The following is a 13,814-nucleotide window of genomic DNA, read 5'->3' on the forward strand; positions in this document are numbered from 1 at the left end:
TCTTTGCAGTTGTGGCTCCCTCCCTCTGTGCCTGTTGCTCTCCTTTGTCACCCCTCTTGCTGCAGGACTGTTGTATCCAAAGAAAATCCCAGTGAAGGTCACATTCACCAGCTGCTGTTGGGACAGGGATTTTACGGCTTGCCAGCTCTGTGTCAGCCTCTTGAATTCCACCTGTGCTGTACTCCAGGTGCCTAAAGTGCTTTCATGCCTCTTCCACCAGAGGCAAATAAGAACGGGGAATTGGTGTGTGCCTACAGAATAAATAAACTTCCCTAACAATCTCTCAGATGCCTGCATCTGCCTTTCTGTTTTCCAAGGAGAGCTCCACCAGGGAAGTGTAAATACATGCCTGTTCCACTGAAAACAAAAAGCAAGTGAATACCATTTCTTCCATGAGCAAGTAAGTTGTTGGGCTTTGATTTTAATGAGAAGCAAAACATAAACTTACAGGCATGTGATTGAAACCTTCAGGAGTGTTTACAACTACAGTACTGAGCAGGAGCAATCCTGAAATTTGGTTATCTCATTTAATGTGATAATCAGACACAACTTCTGCTGTCTACCTGATGCTGTGCCTTTGCTTAACCCCAGTCCCTGACTTTTTTTTCCCCTAAGTTTTCAACCTTCCTTTTTCCAAGCAGCCTTCTGTCTTAAATTCCCATGCAGCTGGGGCAGGAGTTACATCTTGAGTAGAAACCAGTGTTTATCAAGATGATATTATTTTTTTCTGGGATTTCCAGGTATTAGCGTATTATGAACAATTCATATTGTTAAGTCTACTAGAGAAGTGTGCAAGGTTTTATCACATTCTGTCTGGAAGTAATTTTCCTTAAATACAAATTCATAATTTCTAAAATCAGTAATTTTATTTCCAGGAAAAACAAGGGTCTTTTGATGGAAGAAGAGAGGTTTGTAGTATGCATTTCTTCTTTCATAATTTCAGCCATTTTTCTTGACTATAGGTCTAATAAGTGTTTCACTCAGTCATATCTCTGAATTAGCCTTTTGCCTTAAAGCAGAAAGGCTGAACCATGTTAATTACTTTCCTCAGAGACTGTCCTTGAGCTTCTAAACGCATCTTCAACAACCATGCCTCCAAAAAAATCTTCTACCTTCACTGCAGCCACCCCAAGAGTTTCTTCTAAGAAAGCAAAAAAGACCCCATCCACCAAAATAAAAGCTTCAACAGCAAAACCAGCTCCATCTGGTAAAGAAGGACAGAAAGTCAAGGCTGAGGCTAAACCCCACAAGGGAAAGAAGACTGGACACAACTCCAAAACTGCACCAGCACCACCTTTGCCAAAAAAGAAGAGTTCCCACCTAGCCAGAATCAAGTAGGTTCTTCCAAAGAAGGCAGCACTAGCTAAGGGAAAGATGGAGAAGGAAAACAGCCTTTGAAGTTCAATGATGTCCCAGAAAAAGCAAGTAGCCTATAAAATGGTGAAACAAAAGTGTTGAATAGTGACCAAATAAAAGAGATGTTGGCTGACTTGTTATGGAGTGCTCCCAAGTGTGCCCCGATTAATGGCAGTGTTAGCAGTCTTTACATATGTTCTATTAAATATATTAAACTTTAACAGCTTCCAGATCCTGCTGTGATGTCCTTTTCTGACATAAGTGGTTATGATAGCCTGTGGTGGGGATTCTGGTAAGATTTGGCTGTGTATGACTGTCTAATAAATCTGACTCTAAATTTCAGGGCTTTAATCTTCTATTGAAGAATATGGAATAGACATGTCAATTACCCCACCTTTATTTTTTTTTCTTTGTCTTTGTCCTTTAGCTGAAATGCAGGAAAAAGTGTGTTTCAAGAGTAGTAGTCTTTCAGACAATGAAATTAGATTTTATTTTTTGAAGGTGCTCAGAGGGCTGGAGCACTTCTCCTATGAGAGAATCGGGGTTGTTCTGCCTGGAAAAGAGAAGGCTCCAGGGAAATGTTATAGCAGCCTTGTGGTCCCTGAAGGAGGCCCACAAGAAAGCTGGGCATGGACTTTTTACAAGGGCAGGTAGTGACAGGACAAGGGGGAAAGGGTTCAAACTGACAGAGGGGAGATTTAGATTAAATATTAGGAAGAAAATATTCACTGTGAGGGCAGTGAGGCACTGGCAAAGGTTACCCAGAGAAGTTGTGGATGTCCCATCCTTGAAAGTGTTCAAAGCCAGATTGGATGGTGCTCTGAGCAACCTGGCCTAGTGGAAGGTGTCCCTGCCCATGGCATGGGCTTGGAATGTGACGATCTTTAAAGTCCCTTCCAGCCTAAGTTATTCTATGAATATTTTTTCAAGGTACGGCTCACCTGCAGCTTTCATGGGGTCCAGTAAGGGCTGGAAATGTCCAGCAACTCTGAAACACCAACACAATCAAAGCACTAGAAGCCAAGCAAATGCCCCAAGACCGCGCGTTAGAGCCGAGCCATGGGCTGGAGCCATCCTGCGACTCCAGATCCCACGCGATGGAAGCGGCTCCTTAACAATCCCGGTGTTCAGATCCAGGGAAATTATTGATTTGGGAAGTGGAGCCGGGATCGCCCTTGCGCTCCTGCCCACGGAGGCAGCCGAGCCCATGTCGTCAGTTTGTAGCTCCGACACTTCGTTCGTCTCCCACCGCCGCCCTCTGCAGGCGCCGTGCCGGGATGCAAAAGGCGACCCTCGCGGCCCGCTCTTTCCGGAATCCCCCAGCTCGGTCAGGGGAGAGACAACATTAAAAAAGAAAGAAAAAAACTAAGCACGAAAAATTACAAAGGCCCCAGCGAGGATCGAACTCACGACCCCTGGTTTACAAGACCAGTGCTCTAACCACTGAGCTATGGAGCCACGTATTAATTTTGCTCCTTCCTATAGTTCATGTCCCTGTATGGGGCAGCCTCCCCGGCGGTGCCGCCTCCGGGCCACCTCTGCAGCGTTACCCGAAGATGACGGGGAGCCCTTCCCGTGTTGATGAGGGGGCAGGCGCACCTGCCGCGGACTGAGGGTGGACGTGCCTTGGAGAGGGGAGTTTCGGTGGCACAGGGGAGAATTGCTCCCAGGAGTGACTCCCGCTTCTCCCGGGCATCCCCCACGCTGAGAGGGAGGGAGCAGCCGCTGCCTGAGTCAAGGTTTTGGGAGGTGAGACTGCACGCCTGGTTTTGTGCGGAGTGGGCAGTCACTTTAAGCAGATGATAGCTCCGTGTTGTAATTCTTCTCAGCTTTTGTGAAATCACTGTTGCACAAAAACTGGTTTAACTCTTGAAGATAAACCACACGTCTCGTTTGACTGGGGTATGAACCTGACAGCAAGACAGGAAGTGTGAAGCCTTCATTTTTTTTGATTTTTACTATCGAAGTTTGAAGGCATTTGAGGATTTTTCTCCTTTTCTTTGCATAAAAGAACCAGTCTGTCACATACTCCATGTGACAGCTTAGGTGAAGGTGAGAAGGTGAGCTGTGCAAAGGAAGTGGAGAGACTGTGGAGTTATAAATCCAGCAGCTCTGCTGTACACCAGTCACGTTCCAGAAAAGCAGACATGATTTGCTGGGTGCAAGCCTCAAGCTCTGTGTGACCTAAAGTACAGCTCCTTGAAATGAGAATAGACAGAAAAAACTTCATTAAGGAGCTAAAGACCTTTCATCCATCCCACACTCCACAAATCATGAACTAGGTCAATTTCCTCTTTTTTTTTTTTTTTTTTTTTTTTTTTTTTTTTTTTTTTTTTTTTTTTTTTTTTTTTTTTTTTTTTTTCTTTTTCTTTTTCTTTTTCTTTTCCCTTGAGTTTTATTTCACCTTTTCTTTAGAAATGGATATGACCTCTGTGGGCAAACTAGATCAGTTCTGGTGAACCCTGTCTTGTTGTTTATGTAAGGCACTAAAATTACTTTGAAATATCTGCTTTTGACCTCTAATGTGGCAGCTGATATATTAATGAAGTTTCACATTTCTTTGGATGCTTTTTTCCCCCTTTCCTTTGAAGATAGTGACTCTTCAGAGGGAATACAGCTCTTTCAAAGAGGGCTAAAATGTCTGTAGTGAGTGTTCTGCTAATGCCTCAGGGAACTGGAGTATAAACATAGATTGTTTTATAACCTTCAAGTAGGCAGAAGCAGAACTGTCTTACACTTCTCATGCTATAAGACAAGCCCACCTTCATCATCTTAACACAGCTGAGCAGCAGGGTAAGATGTATTCTGAGAGCAGAGCAGCGTTGAAATAAGTTTTCTGTGATAACATGGCTACCTGCCACTATTGAGCTTTTAAACTTGGGTGCAGATCTGTAACTGTTGTGATTGCCCTTCTTCCAGATGTCTTTTGCTGCCTGCTGAGAGCTCCCTACAAGGTGGGCTGCACTTCAAGGGCTGTGTCAGAGAGTGTTTCTTAGTCAGCCTGGGTGGGATTCAGGAGGTGTGGTGGTGGTACTACGCTACCAGTAAGCCCCTTGGCTTGTCTTTGTAATGAAAATGAGGAAATTAGACAATTCTGGGATGTAATTCATCTCACCTGAAGGTAAACCTCTACAAAAGTATCAGGGTTTGCTGTTATTTGTCTCTGCCCCGATACGGGAAAGGTGGTTCTGGGCAGGCCGCGCTTCAAAGGACGAGTCTGGACTCTTGAGTTTTTGGTCTTCGATCTTGTTTATTAATTCTTATCTACAATATTTTCTGTCTGCCGAGCCAAGGTCTGTTCAGCAAGGCAGCCAAGTGCACTCTCCCCCACCCACGGGGTGGCTGTGTCTTTTATAGTAAAAATTACGTCTAACATATTTACATTTTATTCCCAATACTTTTCACCCTTATTGACAAGTGCATTTTTACCATGAACCAATCCAAAAGTGCCAACATCATCACAGAAAATGGAAGACATGAAGAAGAAAGAAGAACCTGGGACCACGCCCTGAATCCTCCATCTTGTCTCCATGACCCCCCTGCACCAAAATTCTAAAATCTATATTTCACCCTGTAAATACACTATTCAAACCCTAAGGTCTCTCATTTCCTCATACATAGATGACTCGTCTCTAGAAGGATCAAAGTCAAGCCACCACACACTTTTGGCAACATTCCAAGGCCTCCGAGCCCCCCAAGGGTTCTCTCGGTGACTCTGGACATCCGGAGTGATGTGTTGAGTTCCCACACAAAAGTCATCCGAGTCCTGGTCTAGAGGTGCCTGTTCCTCAGCTGGCTGTGAAGAGAGTCAATGCAGCCTTCACAGGAACTTCCCCAGCCTCCTCATTATAAATGGTAATTTAGTGGAAATACCACAGCAGGTTATTTCTTCCTATTTGTAAAATCTTGTTTTAGCTCGTGTTTTGTATCCAGTGTTTCAAAGTGGATCATTCCTGTAGAATATGAAAAGCAATTATTTTTCTAAGGATTGATTGGGTCAAAACTGCAGAACTACATCTAAAGAAGACTCTATGATTCTTTCTGCAGCTAGACCCACACATATGTGAGAATTAAGCATTTAAGCAATAAAATGCGTCTAGTCTGCTGTTCATGACTGTTGAAAGCCACTAGGTGGAACCTAAGGACTGCATCAAAAGATTGGGGAAATAATTTTAACAGACTTCAAATGCTGAAAAGCGTGAAATTTTACCGTGCAGGTTTTTAAGAAAGATCTGTAGGATGACTAATCTTTAAAGGTGTGCCAGACATCTAAAGATGGACATTTATATATGCTCTTTAAAATTTCTTCTCTAGGCCCAGACCGAGCACCAAGCTGGAAAATAGGGTGGTTAGTGTAAGAAAAGATCTTGCTCAGTGTGGAGCAAGGCTGTTATTAAAAATGGATTTATTTATTCGTGATTAGCTCCCTGATTGTCCCTAACAGCCCCACTGGACAAGTCAGTGTTTCACCCTGTGTAAATCTGGTGTCAGCCCACAGGTGTCACCTGTGCTGCTGTGAGTTTTTGCCCGTCTCGTTAAGCACAGTGAGCTAATCCCAAGCACATTACATGATCTTACTGCCATATCTTGCATTCAGGGGAAACTAAAGGAATGACTCTTCAGACAGCTGGTCCAAGGAAATTCATGCAAGTCCTTGGAAATTCTCTTACACTGCTGTATTCCCTTTTCCAAACTCCTTTGCGTGGATTGCCACCCAGTTCCCTGCTGTGTTCAGTTTCACTGGTGATTCCCAGGGTTTGGTTCTTTGCTGCACAAAGCAGCTTTGGGCTGCAGTAGTATAAAATAAATAGCAGCCAGTGTTTCCTCTGCAGACCTGGTGTGCCTCCTGACAGGTTTCAGGCTTGCCCACCTTTGTCCTCCACACATCTGACTCTGACCTGAGGGAAGGTTGGTGCACCTAGGATAATCTCAGCAGAGGTACAGATCAGCAAAACTGTCATGCTTGCCTTTCCTTGTTAACCTCCGGGAGAAAGGAATTGCAGCGCAGCTTCAGTCTTCATGTAAAATGGGACATTCTGTGGGTTTTAATTGTTTGACAGGTTCAGTACTGTTGGTTTTCTTTCTTAAAGAAACTGTAGTAATCTAAAGGTGTCTGAGTTTAATAAAATTCATTTTAGTTGGCAAGTGCTGGTGGATTACTTTGTCTTGTGCAAATACAAGGGTTTTTTTGAATAAAATATTATCAAAATCAGGGAAACACTTCCTGCTAATTTTAGGTGGCTTTTGGAGGCAGTCCATGGGGCATTTTAGGCATGTAATAATCTCAACATTTGGTTGAAGCCTGCCTTGTTTTCTGAATGTGAACCTTTCCAAGTCCTGTTTGACTGAGATGTGCCTTAGGAAGTGTCATGTGGTTTTGCAGTTTTGACCCAATCAAGCCTTAGAAAAATCATTGCTTTTCACATTATGCAAGAATGATCCACTTGTATTTGAAACATTGGATACAAATAATGAGTTAGAATGAGATTTTAAAAACAGAAGAAATAACTTGCTGTGGTATTTCCACTAAAAATTACGATGTATGACAGAGGCTGGGGAAGTTGCTGTGGAGGCTCTTTCCAGGTTTTAGATTGTGCATTGCTTGCACCCCTACTTCAAAGTAGCATGAGAGATCCTGGTGTGCACCCTGCCTTTTCCCTGAAACTCTGCTTTCCATGGGAAAGAAGTTCAAACATGCAACAGATGCGGTGTCCTTTCAAAAGTAGTTTGGCAGGCTTGATACTCTTTTTTTGGACAAATATCCATTACCACCTAAAAACAAAAAATCTTCTCTTTTAACTGTATTTTTGTGTGGCTTTGAAGAGAGAAAGGGATTGATGTTTCTGTGGAAATTCAGTTTGTTTTGTTCCTCAAAAAGGTGACAGAGCACACAAGAGAAATGTAAAGACAATCAGAATCCCCTCATCTCTATTTGCTTGTAGCCCTGGTCACGTAATGGGTGTCCATTCATGGGGTTCATGTTGTGGTGTCCATTGCTGATATTTGAGCATCAGTAGTTTTCTGTGGAGAGGCATCACTATTCCCAGGTCTTATTCCAGGGTAGTAGTTTTGTCTCTGCCTCATTGTGCTCTCCAGTTGTGTTTTTTCTTAATGTAAGGGATCCAAGCAGAAGAGATGTTGTCTTCGAATGCTTTATGATTTGATCTTCCTGGAACTAGAAAGGAGTAATTGAATTTTCTTTGCTTCAGGGTTATTTCTCTGATCCAGACCAGATTTGAAGCTATTTATTATAACAACTTCACACACCATATCCAGTAGCACTTAGCTGCCACACTGCACCCAGTGGTGGAGATGACAAAGCATCTATTACAGGCAAAAGAGTGTGGAAAGTTTGATAGGAAGCAGCTTTTCATCAAATAAGATAAAATAAAAATATAAATTACTCAAAAGTAGTGAACGAGCAAAGTATATTTTATTATAGTTTTAGAAAAAGAAAATTCTTGTATTTGAAATAGAAAGATGCATAGTTTTTAGATTTAAAGGGGAAGAAAAAAGCAGGAAATAGCTGACCCAGACCTGTCCATGTGCTGGTCAGTCTGTCACTACATGTGTATTTATGTCTGAATATTACATGTATGTACACATGTAAACATGTGCTGTTGCGCAGACTGTAAACAGTGTTCTCCCCCTCTGGAGATCACAGCCTGAAGGTCTCTGCTCAATTGTTGGTTTCCAAAAAGTGCAGGAATGTAAGGACCATGCCTGAGGCTTTAAATCCTCTTAGGTTTGTTTAAAGTCACCTGCAAGATTTGAAGGTTACTTGGGAGAGGGGTCGGCAACAAGGGTGGTTACACGAACCCCCTTTCCAGAGAAAACCAGGCTAAAAATGTACTGATCACATTTTCCAAGGAAGATTTTAAATTCTTTTGGAAACAGATGATTCAGGGATGCGTGAGGCAGAGGAACCAGGAGATCCAGTATCCCCATCCTTACTCCAGTATGGATTCTGCTACTTAAGTCTGTGCCCTCCCTCACAGCCTCTCAAAGGGATGATAGGATGTTTGTTGATAGCACAAATGCAAAGTCCTATTATCATCAGTGTAAAAACAGACTCGGGATATTTCAAGTGGGCTGTAATGGAATAAAAATGTAGTAACGGGATGTCTCAAAATAAAACTTTCTGGGATGGTTTCTCCCAAGGAGCTGTAAAGCTATAGGTACTGAATTCCTTTTGCAGCTGAGTGGGCAGTAGGGAACTGGGAATGTGTCCCAGCACAATCAGCACTGTTGTGGATGGGAAGCTGTTGTCTCAGCCGTGGCCTGTTTGCAAGGGTTTGGATATTTGGCTCCACTGAGGATACAGCCACCCAGGCAAGACACAAAGGTGAGGGTCTGCTCTGGGCTTCAGTTACTGGGAAAGGCAAAAGAAGAGACCTGTCACAACTATTAGGCACTATCCTCAAGTGCTCACATTCCCTTTCCTGTGAAACACATCTGAGTCCCAAAGGCAGACAGTCCCTACGCTAATCAAGGAAGAAATCAGGTTTTTTTTCTGAAGCTCTCCTAAGGTAGATGGAGGAAAGATGCTTGTATAGTAAATATTACATAAACTGTGAAAAGCCAGTTGTTGCTTAAGTGCTGGACATGATAACTAGAGCTGGGTGATTTGTGACTCCTGGAAAAAGCAAATGAGCTGAAAATGTGATTTTGTTCCCAGCTCTGTTCCTGATTTTACCATATGTTTGCTGCTAGAGACACCAGTTTGTGGGTTAGTGTTGGGAAGGGTGAAAGTTTGACGGGAAAGTCTCACAGATATGTATGCTTGACAGAAAGATTTTTGAATGTAGAAGCTGAAGAAGGAATAGAGATGGAAGCAAGTTTTTATATAGAAGAAAAGAATTGCTGAGCCAGTCTTACTGGATAACCAAGGAGAAAAAGGGTAGATTAGTTAGAAGGAGGGTTTTATGACTCAGAGCAAAGGATAAACCCACCTCAAACAAGAAGATGTTTTTACCAAGCAGAAAGATAGCACAGGCAAACAAGTCAGCAAATGTTGCAAGTAGAAAAAAGGTCTCAGAATTTTCCACTGCAGGAAAACTGAAAAACAACTTCTAGCTTAAACTGTAATGTACTAACTTTTAGTGACTGGAGAATAGTAACATGCATATGGTAATTATAGTAGTTATGATAGGCTATAGATAAAAGTTAAGGTATAGATTGGTTCTACTGTATTAAGATGCTCAGCAAAGTATATAATGCATTTGTAACCTAAACTAAGGGTCTCCAAGCCTGCCTGCAGATGCAGCTGTCAGCTGTAGGCAGGCTCTGTCACCCACGACCCTGGACTGCTGTAACCTCTTGGATGTAATAAACTGCATTTTGGAAGAGCTGCCTGGAGTCCCGCATCTCTCATTATGGCTCTTACAGGTTAGAGTCACACAAGTGTCTGTGTGTTATTCTCCTGTGCAGTCAGTTCAGAATATCCTGCCCTCTCAGGATCTCCTCTGGTCTGGTCTGGTCTGGTTGGGAAGAACCTGAGGTGTGCCTCTGTTAAAAGTCTCTTTTCCCCAACCCAGCAGCCGAAGACGGAGTTGAGAAGTCTTCGGTTCACGTTCTCAAGGTTGTTTATTATTTCTTTATCAAAAACATTTTCTATCTGGCCTGTCAAGGTCTGTTCTGCAGGTCAGTTCGAGGCACACACTCCGCCTCTCGGGCTGGTGCTATCTTTTATAAAAACTATGTATACTATGTTTACAGTTATGTTCCAATACCTATCACCTATGTTAGACAGTGACTTTCTACTCTAAACCAATCTATGAATGCCAGCATCATCCTGAACATGGATGCTAGGGAGAAGAAAGAAGAAGAACAGGGCATGCCCAAATCCCTCCATCTTGGAACCCCTGGCCCCCATGTACAGAATTCAAAACCCCCCTGTACCATGCTCCAAAATTTTTCCCTTATCTGTTTTACCAAGAGTTTTCCTTGCAGCAGTACCCTGGGAATGGGATGGAGAAATTACTGGAGACCAGGTTTTTAATCCCCCTGGTAGGGGTGGACACCAAATGGGAATGGGTATTTATAGCTTCCCTTCTCTGTTTTTAGGGTTAAGCTGGATGGACTTACAGGCCCTGTCTCCATACAGGCTTGTCAATGGTTCTGTGGACAAGATTTGTTGCTCAGTAGCTCTGCCCTTCTCTCCCAGGAGAACACATTCATCTTCCTGCTTACTGGGCTGGACCAACATGTGCCACAGAACAAACTGAATAGAAAAAATGTGATTCTGCTCCCAGCCTTATTCTATTAATTGGTAGAAGCCCCTCCTCCCAAGGTTGCTATTGTGAAGCTTTTCTGAGCACAGTTTAGAAAGAATTTGGAGGCCAGCTTTTGAGTGATCAGCTCCTCTTTGATACTATTTCCAGTAGCTTCCCATTGAGCATGGAAAATTTCTTCTCCTTGAGTCTTGGGCAGTACTACTCTTTCAAAGTATGCTTTGACTGACAAAGTATTGTCAGGTTTTTAAAGTGATAACTGAGTGTTTCCAAGTCCTTTCTTTGCTTCTGAAGGACCAAATTGTCTGCATACCCTTGAGCATCCTTTCTTCTAAGTAACCTTGGACCCACAGTTCAGCTTTGTGATTTGGTTTGTGTCTCTTTTGCCATTTTTCCTTGTTTTGATTGGTTTGGAAATCCTGAGGGTACAGCCTTTCTGAGGGTAGTGTCTGTTTTCTTTGGCTTTCCCAAACTTAACACATGACGCAGTGCTGAATGAGAAGGGAATGACTAAAAATATTTTGAATCTTGAGGATTTGGATTAAGCTTTGTGTAAAGCAGTTGGTTTGAGGTTTGTCTCTGCTGAATTAGCTCACTATGTAGTAGGGTATTGTTGTGTTTGAGGGTCCCAGGATGAGGGAAGAGATGAGAATCTTGAGAATGATTTTATATTGCTATACTAAAACTATACTAAAAGGAATATAGAGAAAGGATGCATCAGAAAGCTAGAAAGGACAGGAATGGAATGATAAAATCTTGTGACTGCTCACGGCCTTGACACAGGTGGCTGTGATTGGTCATCAAGTGAAAACAATCCACATGGACCAACTGAAGCTGCACCTGTTGCATTCCACAGCAGCAGATAGTTGTTGTTTACATTTCTTTCCTGAGGCTCCTCAGCTTCTCAGGAGAAAATCCTGGCAAAAGGATTTTTCAGAAAATATCATGGCCACAGTAGGACACTTCTGTCTATCACTGAGGTCCCAGTGCAGGCTCAGGCAGGTGATCCCACATCCTTCAGTGCAGGCATCCAGTCTTCACTCTAATGGCTTTGACAAATCCCCTCAAGCAGAATTGTCAAACTGACTCCATGATCTAATGTGTCCAAAAGTGTTAAAAGCTCCACTGGGAATCTGAGAGTGGACTGATGTGATTACATCACATCTGCATGGGGGGATAAACTGTTCTTGAGTGTAATTCATAAACTGGAATGATGGACTGCTGTAATCAAAGTCCAAGGGAGCCTCTCTGTACAACATCAATATCAGCAGCTGATCTTCATACATGACAGGTCTGTTTCAAAGCTTATACATGCCTTATAATCCTTCCTCTAACTAAACTTTAATTGCAGGATGCCTCAACCTGCCAGAGGATAAAGAAAGGAGCTTAAGCATCTTAATTCACTTAGGTGACTGATCCATTAATGCGCCTAGAGTTAGGCTTGTCCTGATCTACTTTGCCATTATGTGAGTGTCCTATGTACAGAGGACCCAGCTCCGATGACCTTTCTACTGATGCAACCTTAGGCAAAAACTTACTGAGAATTGCACTTGCCTTTTGCTTAATTGTGGCTTTTCTTTTGGTGGAAGCAATTCCAGCAGTAGGATAAATCATGCCAGTGGTGGATTGCTGCTTTTCTGTATAAAAAACCACCAAACAAACAAAAAAACAACTAATTAATTTTGCATTTAGTTTTACAGTTAAAGCAGAGTTGCTTCAAGGTTGAAGCCACTAGTACCCATTAATATGCTCCAGGAGATTGTGCCTGGGAAATTTCTCTTTCAGACAGTTCTGGAAAATAGAAATGTTCGTATCTTCAAGTAAACAAAAAGTCATCCATTCCCATTTATGGTCAATTATTAAGTACCTATGAAAGATAAACACTAAAAAAAGACATGCCTTTAAAGACTGACTCAGCTATTGTAGTTTTATAGAACAAGTGAATTAAACTTGTTTGGATTCTTCTCAGAATGAATACACACATTTTTAGAGTCCTCAGGAGAACAGAAAAAGAAGCAGCAGTAATGCAGAAGCACTGGTTTAATCTCCAGTCCAGCAGCTACTTCTACGCTAGTGTAGAGAGCATGTGGTCGGTCTTAAACCATTCTTATGGCTTGCATAATTATGTTTAATATTTGGAGTCCTTGGACATGTCTATGAAACAAGAATTGAGAGACCCACATAACATTTAGTACTCAAAGTTGAGAAGGAAAGGCAAAGAAGTGTGGGTTTGCTGGTACCCAGCCCCTTAGACATATCCTTGGACTGAGAGTTTTTTGCAAAAAACAATTCTTGGTATATATTGTGGGATGCCTAGAAAATAGATAGTAATAAATACATTATTTTATGTGGAAGATGGATAATTCAGTGCCTAAGAACACGAACTGAAATCAATGCAAAGAGACTTCATGTTCTTCGGTGTTCATTTCCCCTTTTTCTTTTCCCAGTGATTATTCCTCAGCAGTCCCAGCAAAGGAATGTTTTTACAAATAACTTCCTGAAATACTCAGACCTAGCTGTGTTTCCTCATGAGAACTGAGAGGTGCTGAGAGGAGGGTACTTGTTGCAGCTCATGTTTAACGCAGCAAGTAGCAAGTAAAGGCACTTTCAAGACTAAGTTGTTGTTTGTAGCAGGGCAAATTGTCACTTCTAAATCACTCTGACATGCCTAGTGAGAAGTAAAGCACAGTGCTGTCTTCTCTGAATTGAATTTACTGTGATAATTGTATAACATGAATCTCAGTTTAAGCTAATCTCTGGTTGCCTCTTCCATTTTCATTTTACTCTTGCTTGCCCTTGGTGTGACAGTGGCTGCCTTGCAGGTCCCTGTGGGTGTACCCTACATTCTGGATGCCCATGACAGGCACAGGTGAAGGTACTTTGTCGTCTTGGCACCATGACAGGTTGAGCTTCACAAAGCTCTTCTGGCTGATCGCAAGTTGAGCTGGTCCCTGTGGTTAGAGACAGAGTTGGTGAGACATCCAGCTGATGTACTTTGTGGAGGATGAGCAATTTACATGAGTTGCATAGCAGGTCGAAGAAGTGAAGGACATGGAGTTTCTTACTTCTAGGGGCAAGCTGTGTACCTATGGTACATGCTGTAAAGCCCAGATCCTACCTTATACCACACTGATCTGTGCTGGATGACAGCCTGAGCCTATGACAATCTAAACCTTGTTATGACTTTAAATGACAATTTGAGCCGTGTAATTCAAAACTGAACAT

At 42.5% G+C, this 13,814-nt stretch overlaps 1 non-coding gene across 1 annotated transcript; it reads right to left on the reverse strand.

Moving 5' to 3' along the window:
* Positions 1-2,741: 2,741 nt before the first annotated feature.
* On the reverse strand, positions 2,742-2,814 carry TRNAT-UGU. Its single transcript has one exon. It is a non-coding gene; the product is annotated as a tRNA-Thr (tRNA).
* Between the last annotated feature and the right edge of the window lie 11,000 nt (positions 2,815-13,814).

The sequence above is a fragment of the Onychostruthus taczanowskii genome, unplaced genomic scaffold (assembly GCF_017590055.1).
Source record: "Onychostruthus taczanowskii isolate IOZ18803 unplaced genomic scaffold, ASM1759005v1 scaffold70, whole genome shotgun sequence".
Taxonomy (NCBI): Eukaryota; Metazoa; Chordata; class Aves; order Passeriformes; family Passeridae; genus Onychostruthus; species Onychostruthus taczanowskii.